Source organism: Arvicola amphibius, chromosome 3 (genome assembly GCF_903992535.2).
Source record: "Arvicola amphibius chromosome 3, mArvAmp1.2, whole genome shotgun sequence".
In the NCBI taxonomy this organism is placed as follows: domain Eukaryota; kingdom Metazoa; phylum Chordata; class Mammalia; order Rodentia; family Cricetidae; genus Arvicola; species Arvicola amphibius.
In genome coordinates, this window is record NC_052049.1 from 173,512,829 (window position 1) to 173,526,919 (window position 14,091).

Here is a 14,091-nt window from a genome sequence, read left to right on the forward strand (position 1 = left end):
TACCACAATGAATATATCCTAGACCCTTGCAATAACTTTAATTTTCAGATTAACTTTTTTTAAACTTCTAAATATGAGAAAGAATGAACACTAACTGTCTTTCTGTGTCTAGACTGCTGCATGTAACATGATGTCCTTCCTCCAGCTCTACTCAGTGTATGACCAATGACAGGACTTTGATCCTGCTATCATGTATACAAAACACATTTTCTGTCTCAAATTCATTTGTTGATAGATATCCAGGTTGCATCCTTATTTTAGCTATTATCAATAGTGCAGCAATAAATATGTGTACACATGTACCTCTTTGTTACACTGACTTCATCTCCTTTGGATAGCAATCAAATACAGGAATAAATGAATCATATGGTAATTCTAATTTTATAGCTTTCTGAGGAATCTCCAAACTGTTCTCCATTATAGATGTACTAATTTACATTCCTACCAACAGTATATAAGAGTTGTTTTTTTCTCCGTAACATTACCATTTTCTGTTATTTTTGATGTTTATAATATCTTCTAATTGGAGTAACACGGCATCTCATTTGTAGTTTTGATCTCGATTTATCTAACAATAATACCGAGCATTTTTCAAATACTTGAGGACCAATTTTATTTGTTACACCTGTCACCACAACCACAAGTCACATCAAAATTACAACTAAACACACACAAAAAAAAACTAAAGATTTCACTTGGAGAAATAACTGTTCATGTTTTCTTGTTTCAAGTATTGTTTCTGGTAACTGAACAATCTCTTATATGTAGGTTTCCTTGGCTCAGGTGCTTTACTACATATATGTCAGAACATCACTCACAATCTCCTTCCTCAAAAGAAAAAAACATATATAGGGTTCCCACCAGCACAAAGCTCAAAGATTCTATAGGCTGAGGACTTCATGGTGAAATACTGCCTAGGTTGGTCTACATTAGCAGACCTGTCTACTTACATTTTTCCTTTTTAGTAATAGCCATTCTAACAGAGCATCTGATTTCCATTTCCCTGATGATTTGTGATGTTGAGCATTTTTCACATGCCAATTTGCCTGGAATCTTTAGTTTTCCTTTGAAAAATTGATATAGGATTCTCCTCTGTATGCTGTGAATATGTTTTATTACCATTGATTTAAAAAGAAAGCTGCTTCAGCCTATGGTAGAACAGAATAAAGTCAGGCAGGAAATTCGAGCAGAGATATACAGAAAGAGTAAGTACAGTCAACAAGACACCATGTAGCTATCGAAGGAGACAGACACTGGAATCTTACCAGTAGGTCACAGCCTCGTGGTGATACATATACTAAACAAAATGGGTTAATTTAAGAGGTAAGAGATAATAAGAAGCCTGAGCTAATAGGTCATGCAGTATTGTAATTCATATAGTTTTCGTGTGATTATTCAGGCTTAGGAAATAAACAAGCAGCCTCCCCTTTCAAAATGATGCCCACTGTCTGGGGCATGGATCCACAGAAGACAAAAAAAAAAAAAAAAAGAGGGGCCGGGCGGTGGTGGCACACGCCTTTAATCCCAGCACTCGGGAGGCAGAGGCAGGCGGATCTCTGTGAGTTCGAGGCCAGCCTGGTCTACCTGGTCTACAAGAGCTAGTTCCAGGACAGGCTCTAAAAAAGCTGCAGAGAAACCCTGTCTCGAAAAAAAAAAAAAAAAAAAAAAAAAAAAGAGGGCTACTAGACCCACAAAAAAAGGAGCCAAACACAGTATTTTGGTAACTGCATTTTTTTTCCTACAGATTTTTTTAAGAGAAGGATTCCTGACTCAGCATTAGCAGCAAAAACTGTATGTCTTCTTTAAGAGACGGTAGCTCTGGCTCTTTGGGGAAGTCCTGCACTTAAATGGAGTTTGTGAGCAGAGTGCTACAAGTTGCTTAATGGTGACATAGATCTGCTGCATCCTTGAAGCTAGGGTAATGAGCATGGATTGCAGAGTTGGCAGCAAACATACCTCCGCCATATTTAGAAGGCCAAGAGAGGCAGAGCCAGCATGCAAGGCCCCTGTGACCAAGCTGATTACCATTTTAAAGCACTCCTGGTCAGAAAATGATTATATATACACATTAAGACAGATTCAGATGAAAAAGACTTCTGAATGGGTCACTGTATTGGATAAATATGAATGGGCTTATTGAAAGAATAAAGAGTACAGAAAGTCATAGATTAAAGGAGTAAAGATGATTAAATATTAAAAAGTAGTAGAGAAAAAATAAGCCACATAAAGATTAAAAATATACAGAGAGTTTGGATTATGTATATTATGGTGTTTTCTTTGAATTTTTTGACTATGAATAAGCTAAGTATAGAGTGACATTTCATTGTACAGTCTGCTAAGCTAAACTAAGATTATACATTTTAAAGGTATCTTGACTTCAAAATTTAAGGATATGTTTACTTTGGAAAAGAGGTTCTACTTTTGTTTCCACAGAGGATGGGAACCTGTAGGTTTCTTCCAGGCTAATGTGGTTTGATAGAACAAGTTTCCCCAAAAAAAGTTTCCATGAACCCTAAAAATACTTGACCCAACAAATAGCAGGAAGCAGTTTGGAGAAAACTATGCCTAAATTCCCAAAATGATTGTAAATAAATGTTTGTTTTCATTTAAAGGGGGTTGATTGTAAGTGATTAATGGTCACAGTCAATTTCTATAAAAAAATAAGGGAGATATGATACATACATGAATACTTTGCATTGGTATATATTCCTGCTCTTGTTTAAGGTATTCTGTTTATGTAGCTCATTTTAAAAAGTAATGTATAATTAAAAATCGCAGATTAATATAGTCATCTATAATAGTCAAACTGTAATCATGTTAGTTAGGTTTTCCAAATGTATGAAGATACATTTCAGATAGATAGATATTCTTTCTAGATGTATAGAGATATATTTCAAGTGGATAGGTATTCTTCAAATCTTTCAAAGACCTACAGAATATGCCATTTAAACTGTTTTAACTTAGTACTTTTCATGTCAATGAGCCACATCTGCTCTTAGCAGCACCAATCTACTTCAAGAGGATGACGGGCATTGAAGAGGCTCCTTATGAAGTTCCTTAGCTATTTAGGCAAGAAACTGCTCTTGCCTAGACTGTTTGATGGCATGCTATATAAACTGGACACACAGGACACACAGGAAAATGACTGTTGAGCCTGCCTAAAGAAGATGAGACAGTCCTTCAGGGTTCCTGCTTCATAAAAGACTGTGACAGACATTCTGCAGGACATAGAAGAAAGCAACTGATGAACTTTGTCATTACAAGGCAGAACAGATCTTCAAATTTCCTGCTTCATGAAAAAGTTTGATGGATACTATGGGCCTATAGGCTGAAGATGAATACCCCAACATTAAGAAGGACTTTGGGTGACTGTCTCTCAATTCTAGAACTTTGGAAGTTGCTTACAATGCATTTCCTATTTACTTAGATAATATATCATTCTGGGGTCTTTGAAGACAGATTACTATAGTTTTATTTAGTTATGATAAAAAATAAATTAGATATGAAAATTTAGACTCACAAAGACAGAATAAATGACAGACTATTTTTCTTATTTTGCCAAATGTAAATAGAATATTGTAACCGTAATTCTTGCTTGATATGTTTTGTTATATGTAATTTTGCCATATTAAAGTTAAAACCTTCCTTTTTATTTAGACAGAAAAGGGGAGATAATATGGGATGTCCTTGTGTATGCTGTGAATATATTTTATTATCATTGGTTAATAAAGAAGCTGCTTTGGCCTATAGCAGAGCAAAATATAGCCAGGCTGGTAGAGATACAGAGAGAGAGTAGTAAGAATCAAAGAGACACCATGTAGCTGCTGAAGAAGACACCTAACTGTAGGCCACAGCCTCATGGTGATACACAGATTAATATAAATAGGTTAATTTAAGATGTAAGAGTTAGTTAGGAATACACTTAAGCTATTGGCCAAACAGTGTTGCAATTAATATAGTTTCTGTGTGATTACTCCTGTCTGGGTGGCTGGGAAATAAACGAGCAGTCTCCATTTACAATTAAGATATATTATTGCAACAAAATGACAATCACTAGATGTGAAACCAGAAGAGATGAGTATGAAGAACTTCCATACCTACAAAAAGCAAATGACTCTTTCAATATTAATCAGGAAAGATTTCTTCTCCATAAAACCTGTCCACAACTATCAATAAAGCTTGCACTATTCATACGAATCCCCACATTTGGGTATATTATATGTGTGAACATGTGTGCATGCATGTGCATTGTGTATGCAATGTGTATGTGCACCAGTGCATGTGGTCAACCGAAGTGGATGTCTTCTCCAATAACTTTCCACTTACTTTTTTTGAGACAGGGTACCTCACTGAACCTAGAGCTCATCAACTCATCTGAACTGGCTGGCTAGTAAGCTCCAATGATCTACCTATCTCCACCTCTCCGACGATAGGATTACAAGAATGCAGTCCGCTGAGTAGTATTCTAGCATGTATATATTCCACAGTTTCTTCATCCATTCTTCCACTGAAGGGCATCTAGGTTGTTTCCAGGATCTGGCTATTACAAATAATGCTGCTATGAACATAGATGAGCAAATGCTTTTGTAGTATGATTGGGCATCTCTTGGGTAGATTCCTAATAGTGGAATTGCTGGGTCCTGGGGTAGGTTGATCCCGAATTTCCTGAGAAACCGCCACACTGCTTTCTTGAATTTTGCATGCAAATGGATGGAAATAGAAAACACTATTCTGAGTGAGGTAACCCAGACCCAAAAAGATGAACATGGGATGTACTCACTCATAATCGGTTTCTAGCCATAATTAAAGGACATAGAGCCTATAAATTTGGGATCCTTGAGAAGATAATAAGAAGGTGAACTCCCAAAAAAAGATATAGTAATCCTCCTGGATACTGGAAGTAGACACGATCGCCAGGCAAAAATTGGGAACTTGAGGGTTGGGCGAGACGCGGCCAAGGGAAGATGGGGAGAGAAAAGCATGAAGGGGAGAATGGGGGGAGCTCGGAGGAATGGGATGCTTGGGATACAGGAAGGGTGGATATGGGAGCAGGGAAGCATATATCTTAATTTAGGGAGCCACCTGAGGGTTGTCAAGAGACTTGACCCTAGAGGGGTTCCCAGGTTTCCAGGGAGACGCCCCCCAGTTAGTTCCTTGGGCAGCTGAGGAGAGGGAGCCTGAAAAGGCCAGTTCCTATAGCCATACTGATGAATTTCTTACATATCACCATAGAACCTCCACCTGGTGATAGATGAAGAAAATGACAGAGCCCCACATTGGAGCACCGGACTGAGCTCCCAAGGTCCTGATGAGGAGCAGAAGGAGAGAGAACATGAGAAAGAAAGTCAGGACCGTGAGGGGTGCGTTCACTCATGGAGACGGTGGGACAGAACTAATGGGAGATCACCAACTCTAGTTGGAATGGGACTGATGGATCATGCGACCAAACCCGTCTCTCTGAATGTGGCCAACAGCGGGGGCTGACTGAGAAGCAAAGGACAAAGGCGCTGGGCTCTGATTCTTCTGCATGGACGGGCTCTGTGGGAGCCTTCTCAGCTTGGTCGATCACGTTCCTGGACCTGGGGGGAGTTGGGAGGACCTTGGTCTTAGCATAGAGTAGGGAACCCTGATGGCTCCTTGGCCTTGAGAGGGAGGGAGGGGAGGTATGGGTGGAGGGGAGGGGAGGGAAGGGGGAGGAGGAGGGGAGGGAAGGGGGAGGAGGAGGGGAGGAGATGGAAATTTTTAAATATAAAAAAATAAACCATGAAAAAAAGAAAAAAAAATAAAAAATTAAAAAAAAAAAGAATGCAGTCCTGTACCCAGATTTATTTGTGGATTCTAGGGATCCAAGCTCAGGTCTTTATGCTTGCACAGCAAGGGCTTTATTGACTAAGCCATCTCTGAAGCCACACAGTCCCATTTTCACCAGTGAAATATCTTATAATTCTAACCACAGTTCTGATTCGGCTAACTTTTACTTATAACTCATTTTTACATAAAATACTATCTGAAGCTACCCATCTGCTGACTGTCTTTTTATCAAGGCTTAAAAAGAAACCAGCTAAAACCAAAATGCAAAAAGTAAATCAGAGATATAAGAAACTAAAATAAACTGAAATGTCTCTTTTGACTTGGTGTCCCAAGCACACACTGGGCTAGTAGGAGGGATAAAATGTTCTTAGTCTATACTGTTTATTATTAAGGGTAGAATTTTTTATAAAAAGGCAAAACTAGATGTCCTCTAAACCAGGTATACAAAAAATTCTTACAACTCCTTCACTGATATAAGAAATAAATAAAACATTTTATGCCGAAAAAAGCCAAGCAAAGAGCTGCCACAAAGTAAATGAAAAAAACAAAACAACAACAAAAAAACCCAAAGAAACAAAAACCTAGGGTTGAAATTCCATTTTGAAGGCATAATATCAATGACTGATGTGGGAGAGTCTTCTGTTTGTGTTGATTTCATTCGTTAATAAAGAAACTGCTTTGGCCCATTTAATAGGCCAGCCCTTAGGTGTGTGGAGTAGACAGAACAAGAAGAAGGAAGTGAGGTAGATGCCTAAGGCAGTCGCCATGACTCGCCTCTCCGAGATGGATGCAGGCTAGAATCTTCCCGGTAAGCCACCCCTCGTGGTGCTACACAGATTACTAAAATATGGGTTAAAGCAAGAAAGAGTTAGCCAGTAAGAGGCTAGAGCTAAAGGGCCAGGCAGTGTTTAAAAGAATACAATTTGTGTGTTGTTATTTTGGGGCATAAGATAGCCGTGCGGAAGCCAGGCAGGATGAAAAGCAGGCCTGCGCTCCTCCTCACTACAAATGATAATCAGAATGACCCTTAAAATGATTTTAAAGTCTCTCAAATAAATAAAATAACATAACAATGAAAAAAAGTAGAAGAGGTAACAGTAAAGCCAAAAGCTTTAGTATTAGTATTAACTGGACCTGTTTTGACTCTTCTATCATTAGTCTAATTTGGAATAGAAACAGCCCTATGCTGTATAAATTTATTCACTCAAATATTATAATTCTAGTAAGGATGGCTGAAAAGTGAAGCATTTTTTTAATGAGCAAAAATATTTATTTATTCATTTCTTGCATTTGAAGTAGTCTTCGATGACATACTTGGCCAGAGATTCTTCACCATAGTCCTTAACTACTACACAACTGCGATCAACCCCTTTCCATGGCTTCCCTTTCAATCAATTTGACAGAGGCTTACCCGTTCCCCTAGTCTGTTGCTGTCATCAACTTCAATTAGGTTGATTTGGTGCTCACCACAAAGTGCCTCCACCAACTTGACATATGTAGGCTCATCACAATTGGATGTAAGTACACAAAGATGGACTTGGTGCTTGTCTAAGGCTTTAGCAGCGTCAGGAATGCCATGTGCTAGTCCATCGTGGTAGGGGCGACCTTCAGCACTTCTAGAACAACACTGATGTTCATTACATTACCAGCAGCAATGACTTCCTCTGCCATGGTGGTGGATTATGGGTGAGGATAAATCTTGAAGGCACTGAGACTTCACTTCCAAATGCAATTCAACAGCAGCAGGGGAAGAGCCAAGTGAAGCATTTCTATTTCACTACAAATATTACTAATTACATTCACTAAAAATAATAAATTTAAATACATTTAATAAAAATAAAATTTAATATGTATATTTAAAAAAATCTACATTAAATACTAAAAACAAACTCTTTAAAAAGACTCTACACATGCACTGTGGCACACTATGTTCAAGCACACACATGGGTACACACAATAATAAATAATATAAATGTTATGGGTAACCAAACATGATTAAACAGTAAGGTATGGAATCAAATTAAATTTCTGAATATAGACATTAATTCTTTTATACTAGGGGTTTTAAAATTTAAGAGTGCAATGGTCACTTTCACTCCACTGTGAAAGAATACCTGACAAAGTAACTTAAGGGTGGATTTATTTTGGCTCATGGTCTGAAGAGATACAGTCCATTCTAGCAGGCATAAGACAATTGGTCACACTACCTCCAAAGTAGGGTAACAAAGAAAGATGTATGCCAGCATTCAGCTAGTTTCCTCCTTTTTCCCTTTTTAATCCCAGACCCCAACCCATTTAGGGTGAATTTTCTCTCCTCAGCTAAATTACAGCACTGTAAATGCCTTCAAATGCATACCTAGAGATTTCCTAAGTGATAAGATTAATCATCACAAGCTGGGCTTTAATGCCAGAACTCAGGAGGCAGAGGCAGGCAGATCTCTGAGTTCGAGGCCAGCCTGGTCTACAAGAGCTAGTTCCAGGACAGGCTCTAGAAACTATAGGGAAACCCTGTCTGGAAAAACCAAAAAAAAAAAGATTAATCATCACAAAAAGTTATTTACAGCACACTCTACTTAAGCAATTGGGTCACAAAGAAAAAGAATATTATAGGAAGCCGTTTTAAGTAGAAATAATCATGTTAGGCTAATGAGCAAAAAGCAAACAAAGAGTTTTAGAAGACCTGGACTGACAATACTTTCAAATATAATAAATTCATAGGAATATTCTGAACTGGTCAAATGTCACTAAAGTACAAAAAGCAGAAGAACCTGAGAACACTAGGCAATCACCATAGAAGAAAGAAGCACGACAGAGTACAACTGTGATTGCTATCAGTAAGTACTCAGGGATTACCTGACGTGGAAAGAGAAAGTTGTGTGGTTTACACTTGTCCTCTTAACTGTGGATTATATTTTACTTCATGAGTCACACCAAATACTTCACATATAAATTAAAAGTCACTCACTTCAAATCAAGTTGTAAAAATAAATAGGGTTTTTTAAATTCTGTTATATTAAACAAGCAAATAAATAAGAGAAATACAAATAAAGAGAAAATCTATTTAAAAAATGTTCTGAGATTTGATGTAAATATTAATTTGTGTGGAAGGCATAATTAAAAAACATGCATAAAAAGTACTAATGACTTAGCCTTGTGCCACATTCTGTGCTAAAAGTTTTAACATCTACAATCTCATACATTGATAATATCACTTGGCTAAATATACATTATTGCTTAAATTGTGAAATGGACTTGCTAGTCACCCAATGCAAGTGAAGCCATACTGTCTCAAAGAGGCAAAAAGTACCACTACAGTTGCTACTGACAGAGAGGTTGCGGAACAATGTGAGCAGTGTTAACTCAAAGAATAAAGCCTCTATACAGATCAGGCCATGTAACAGTCAACAATTAGCAGTAAAACCAGGTGCAAACCAAGCAAGTCAGATCAAAAGTACCAAATGTAGCCCAGGGATAGTACCCCTTTGAGAAGTTTCAAGCCTTTTATTTCAAAGGTGTAACATATATTTTTCACTGACAAAGTAAAACAATCCAAACTTATTGACCCTTAACTACTGTAACAAATACCCATGTAGACAGAGATTACCGACAAGCACATGATATTTACAAAACAAATACAATGTCTTCTTCATCCTATAATTTAAAAGTCTGGTTTAAATTTTTGAGAAACTGTCAGGGCTGATAAGATGGCTCAGCAGGTAAAACATTTGCTGCACAAATCTGGTGATCTGAGCTCAATCCTCGGCACTATGCAAAGGCAGAAGAAAAGAACCAATTCCACACGTTGTCTTCTGACCTCCACCCAGGCACCACAGCACACATGCCTACACATACAGTAATAATAAAAAGGATTTTAGTTTTTTGTCTTTGTTTTTTGGGGGGTTTCTTGTTGTTGTTGTTGTTGTTGTTGTTGTTGTTGTTTCTTTGTATTTTCAAGACAAGGCTTCTCTGTATAACAGCCCTGGCTGTCCTGAAACTCATTTTAATAGACCAGGCAGGCCTTGAACTCACAGAGATGTGCCTGCCTCTGCCTCCCAAGTGCTGGGCTTAAAGGCATGCACCACCATGCCCAGCTTAGTTGTTCCTTTGTGAAGGACAGACTGGAGTGACTGCACATTCTAAAAAAAAATCATGTAAGAAACCAACTGTGGATTTGAAGTCAAAAACAAAACCTACAACCTTTAAAAAAATATTTTCTTACTTTGGTACATCAATAAAAATATACATAGCCTTCAAATTCTTGGTCTCCTTTCCAATTATATAACTAATAATAGGCAAGAAAGTAAGTGTCAATCACTTATAAAACTAAGAAACTTCTAGCAGAATCCAGTCCCCAAAAGTGGAAACATAATTATTCAAAAGGCTGACTTTGAAATTTATCTTTCCATTATTTTCACTGAAAAGCCTAAAGAATAATCTTGTATATTTATTCATGTAATCTAATGCTATTTTAAGTCTTCATTTATGATCTATTACTATAAAAGATGATAATCAGCAAAAACTAAATATGCATTCAAAAACTGAGATTTTTTTTCCAAATGAGTCATTTTCTCTTGAAATTATTCTGGAGAGCCCTAAACAAATTTGAATAATACTGCCGCTGATCAAAGAAGACATTTACAAAATTCTACAATGAAAATGTCTTTAAAAATAATTGTGAGAGCTGGGTAGATGGCTCAGTAGGTAAAGTATTCACCATGCAATCATGAAGTTTAGATCCTGGCACCTGGTAAAATGTCAGGTACAGCAGCATTCATCTGTAATATAAGCGCTGGGGAGGCAGAAGATCTCTGAGCCAGCTAGCTTACCCAAAGTCAGTGGGCTCAGGATCAGTAAGAGACTATCTCAAAAACAGGTGGAGGAACAATTGAGGAAGACGCCAGATGTCTACTTCTGGCCTCCACATGTATACAACAAATACAAATAAATTTGTGAAATTTCTGGTTCCTTCTCTAGTAATGGCGTTGGGCTTTGATTCTACTGCATGGACAGGCTCTGTGGGAGCCTTGTCAGTTTGGATGCTCACCTTCCTGGACCTGGGGGGAGTTGGGAGGACCTTGGACTTCCCATAGTGTAGGGAACCCTGACTGCTCTTTGGCCTGGAGAGGGAGGGAGTGGGGGTGTGGGTGGAGGGGAGGGGAGGGAAGTGGGAGAAGGGGAGGAGATGGAAATTTTTAATAAAAAAATAAATATTAATTTTTAAAAAACTACTTTGAAAAAATACAAAAACTTTTAAAAGTACATGAAAAATATGAAAGAACAGAAGCACAAATACCACAGAGAGGACTTGAGGCACTATAGTCCATAAGAAAGGAAATTTTATAGGAATGAGCTCCTCCAATCACCCGATATTTTTCTCTGAGGATATCACATTAGAAAAATGGTAATTCCACTAAGATAATAAGGTTGAAATTGAAGTCTACCAAAATAACAGTCTTCAAGGATAAAATCCTTAAAGAAAGTGAATTACAGTCAATCCAAATTTTTGTATATAATCTATTGCTATGACTACCAGTTTTATAAACTGGTAGCCCGGAAAAGATCCAGGAAAGCAGCAGATCTGAGGCTAAAAGGCTGGGTAGAGCCACTTTAAGATAAAACAATAACCCAGTGACTTTTCAACAGAAACTGTGCAAATCAAGTATTAATTAAGTAAAATTTATTTTTATTATTGTTTCTATAGATGTGTGGGTGGATAGATGCATGTGTTTCACAGCATGTACATGGAGATCAGAGGGCAACTCTGTGTGGTTGGTTCTTTCCTTCCCCCTTTACATGGCTTCCAAGGATTGAATGTAGGTCCTTAGGCTGGCATAAGAAACACTTTTATCCACTGACCCATCTTGCCAGCCCAATTATATAAAATCTCTAAAATGTTCAAATATCTATCAAACTAAAATTCTCCACCTAGGGAAAACAATAACAAATTGAAAGAAGGGTCACAAAAGCAGAGGCTAAAAAAGAAAGCAGTCAACCTGCACTGAGAAAATGTTTAAGATACAAAGAAAATGAGCCTTATAGAACGCAGCAAATGAGAAAATAAAGGAAAAGCACTGGATAGGGTTAATGAATGTGAAAACACAAACAGAAGAAAAATATCTGATGAGAGGACTGAGAAGATGGCTCAGTCAGTAAAGCTCTCGCCTCACAAGTGTGAGGACCTGAGTTCAGATGCCCAGAACCTATTCAAAAGGTCATATGTGGTGGTTTGCAACTGCTGTAGGGTAAAAAGGGCCAATGGAAGAAAATCCTGGCCTGAGAATAGAGCCCAAGAAACACACCCTGCCCCTAATCAATTCGCAAATTGAAACCAACCAATCCCAGACCACAAAACCAACCAATTCCTAAATACAAAATCCAACTAATCTCTGAGCTTGTCAGAAGCTCAGGAACTAAGAACCTACCAATCCTCAACCCTGCAAATCTTCACCTTATAAAGCTCCACCCCTAAGAAATCCTATATAAGCCCTGGTCAGTTTAGGGCTGACCTTTTTCACACTGCCAGAGGCAGCCACTCTCCTGGATTCCTCCCTCCCAATAAATCTCGTGAGTTCTATGGTAACAAATTTCTTTTGCTGGAAACAACTTTCTTTTGCTGGAGTGGAGCAGAGTAGAGATGTAACAACTTTCGACGGCGCAGAGCCAGGCTGCAACAGTTCTTGTCATTGCTGGAGCAAAAGGTTACACTCCAGGGAAGCTGAGCAGAGCTATGACAACCTCATGGGGGAAATCCTCCCCTGCTCCTGCAGATCTGTTAAACTTGCACTAGGGAAACTTTTCCCAGAGCAAGGACTTTAACACTTTGCTGGGTCACCAGAACAGAGTTGTTAACACTTCTGTTGCAGCTCTCCCTTCAGATACCTATCCCTTCAAAACTCTAAGTAATCCTCGGCTTCCAACTACCAGGATACCTTTCCCTTAGGTGATGAAACACTTACTGGTATTCCTTGGCTTCTAACTGCCAGGATATCTTCCCCTTTGAAGCTATAGGTAATCTCTGGACTCTGACTACCAGGATACCTTTTCCTTTAGAGCTATTAACACTTACAGCACTGGCAAGATATGAAGCAGAGAAAGATGGATCCCTGAAAGCTTAAGTCCTGGTTATATAACAAAGCTCTGGATACCAAAGTACCAATACCAGAGGTTGTCCTCTGACACCCACATGTATACCACATACATATAAGTAAGCAAATAAATAAATAAATAAATAAGAGCAATATAAAACATGGGGGTAATTTAATTTAATCACTATAACTGTTATTTATTGTTTGACAGTATAAAAGCATAAAGTACATGTTTTACACTCTAAAGCCAACATACATATTTTACACTCTAAGGCAGATGTACCAAACTTTTGGCAGTGTAACATAGTGTTGTCATCTACAAATGTATTGGGCCATATTCACTAGACATTCTGTAGTGAGGGGCTGTGGGCAGGCCTGCTTTTCATCCTGCCCAGCTCCTGGCCACCAGTTAGCTTATGCCCCGAAATAACAACACACAAACTGTATTCTTTTAAACACTGCCTGGCCCATCAGTTCCAGCCTCTTATTAGCTTATTCTCACATCTCTTGCTTTAACCCATATCTAATAATCTATGTAACACCACGAGTGGTGTCTTACCGGAAAAGATTCAGCATATCTAACCTGGCGGCTAGCTTCATCGCAACTCTCTCTGAGGAGAGGCACGGCAGTCTGCCTAACTTAGGAGAGGCGTGGCATCTGACTGGGCCTTCTACCTCACTTCCTTCTTCCTGTTCTGTCTGCTCCACCCACCTATTTTCTAACCTATTAGGCCAAGCAGTTTTCTTTATTAATTAACCAATGAAATCAACAGATTGATAGAAGACCCGCCTCCATCAGACATTCTGAGTGACAAGTACAGGACACAGGCTGCAGGTTGGACATACCTGCAAAGGTTGCTGAAGGAGGGGAGTCACTTTCTTCAGTTGTATAACTACCCACTAATAAGATACTCAAGTAAATAACCTTCATTCATGTTTGTGCAAGGTAGGAGACTCAGTAGACTGATAACACCCCCCATACACACACACACACACACACACACACACGGATAGACGGACGTACAGACAGATGGACGGATGAATAGATGTGAAAGTAGAAGGGGTTTTGCTGGGAAGAAGATTTTCAGCAAAAGGAGAGGAGAAAAAAAGAGGAAAGGGGTTGAAAGTGACTAAAATTCATATGAATGTGTAAAACTGCCAAAGGATAAAAACTTAAAATTTAAAAAATCTCAAA

The 14,091-nt window shown here is 38.4% G+C and overlaps 1 protein-coding gene and 1 pseudogene across 1 annotated transcript in view; both read right to left on the bottom strand.

Annotated features, from left to right (window-relative positions):
• The window catches only part of Dock3 (dedicator of cytokinesis 3), a 337,144-nt gene that overhangs the window by 313,820 nt on the left and 9,233 nt on the right, over window positions 1–14,091 (bottom strand). The window lies entirely within an intron of this gene.
• LOC119810569 lies at window positions 7,089–7,482 on the bottom strand (annotated as a pseudogene).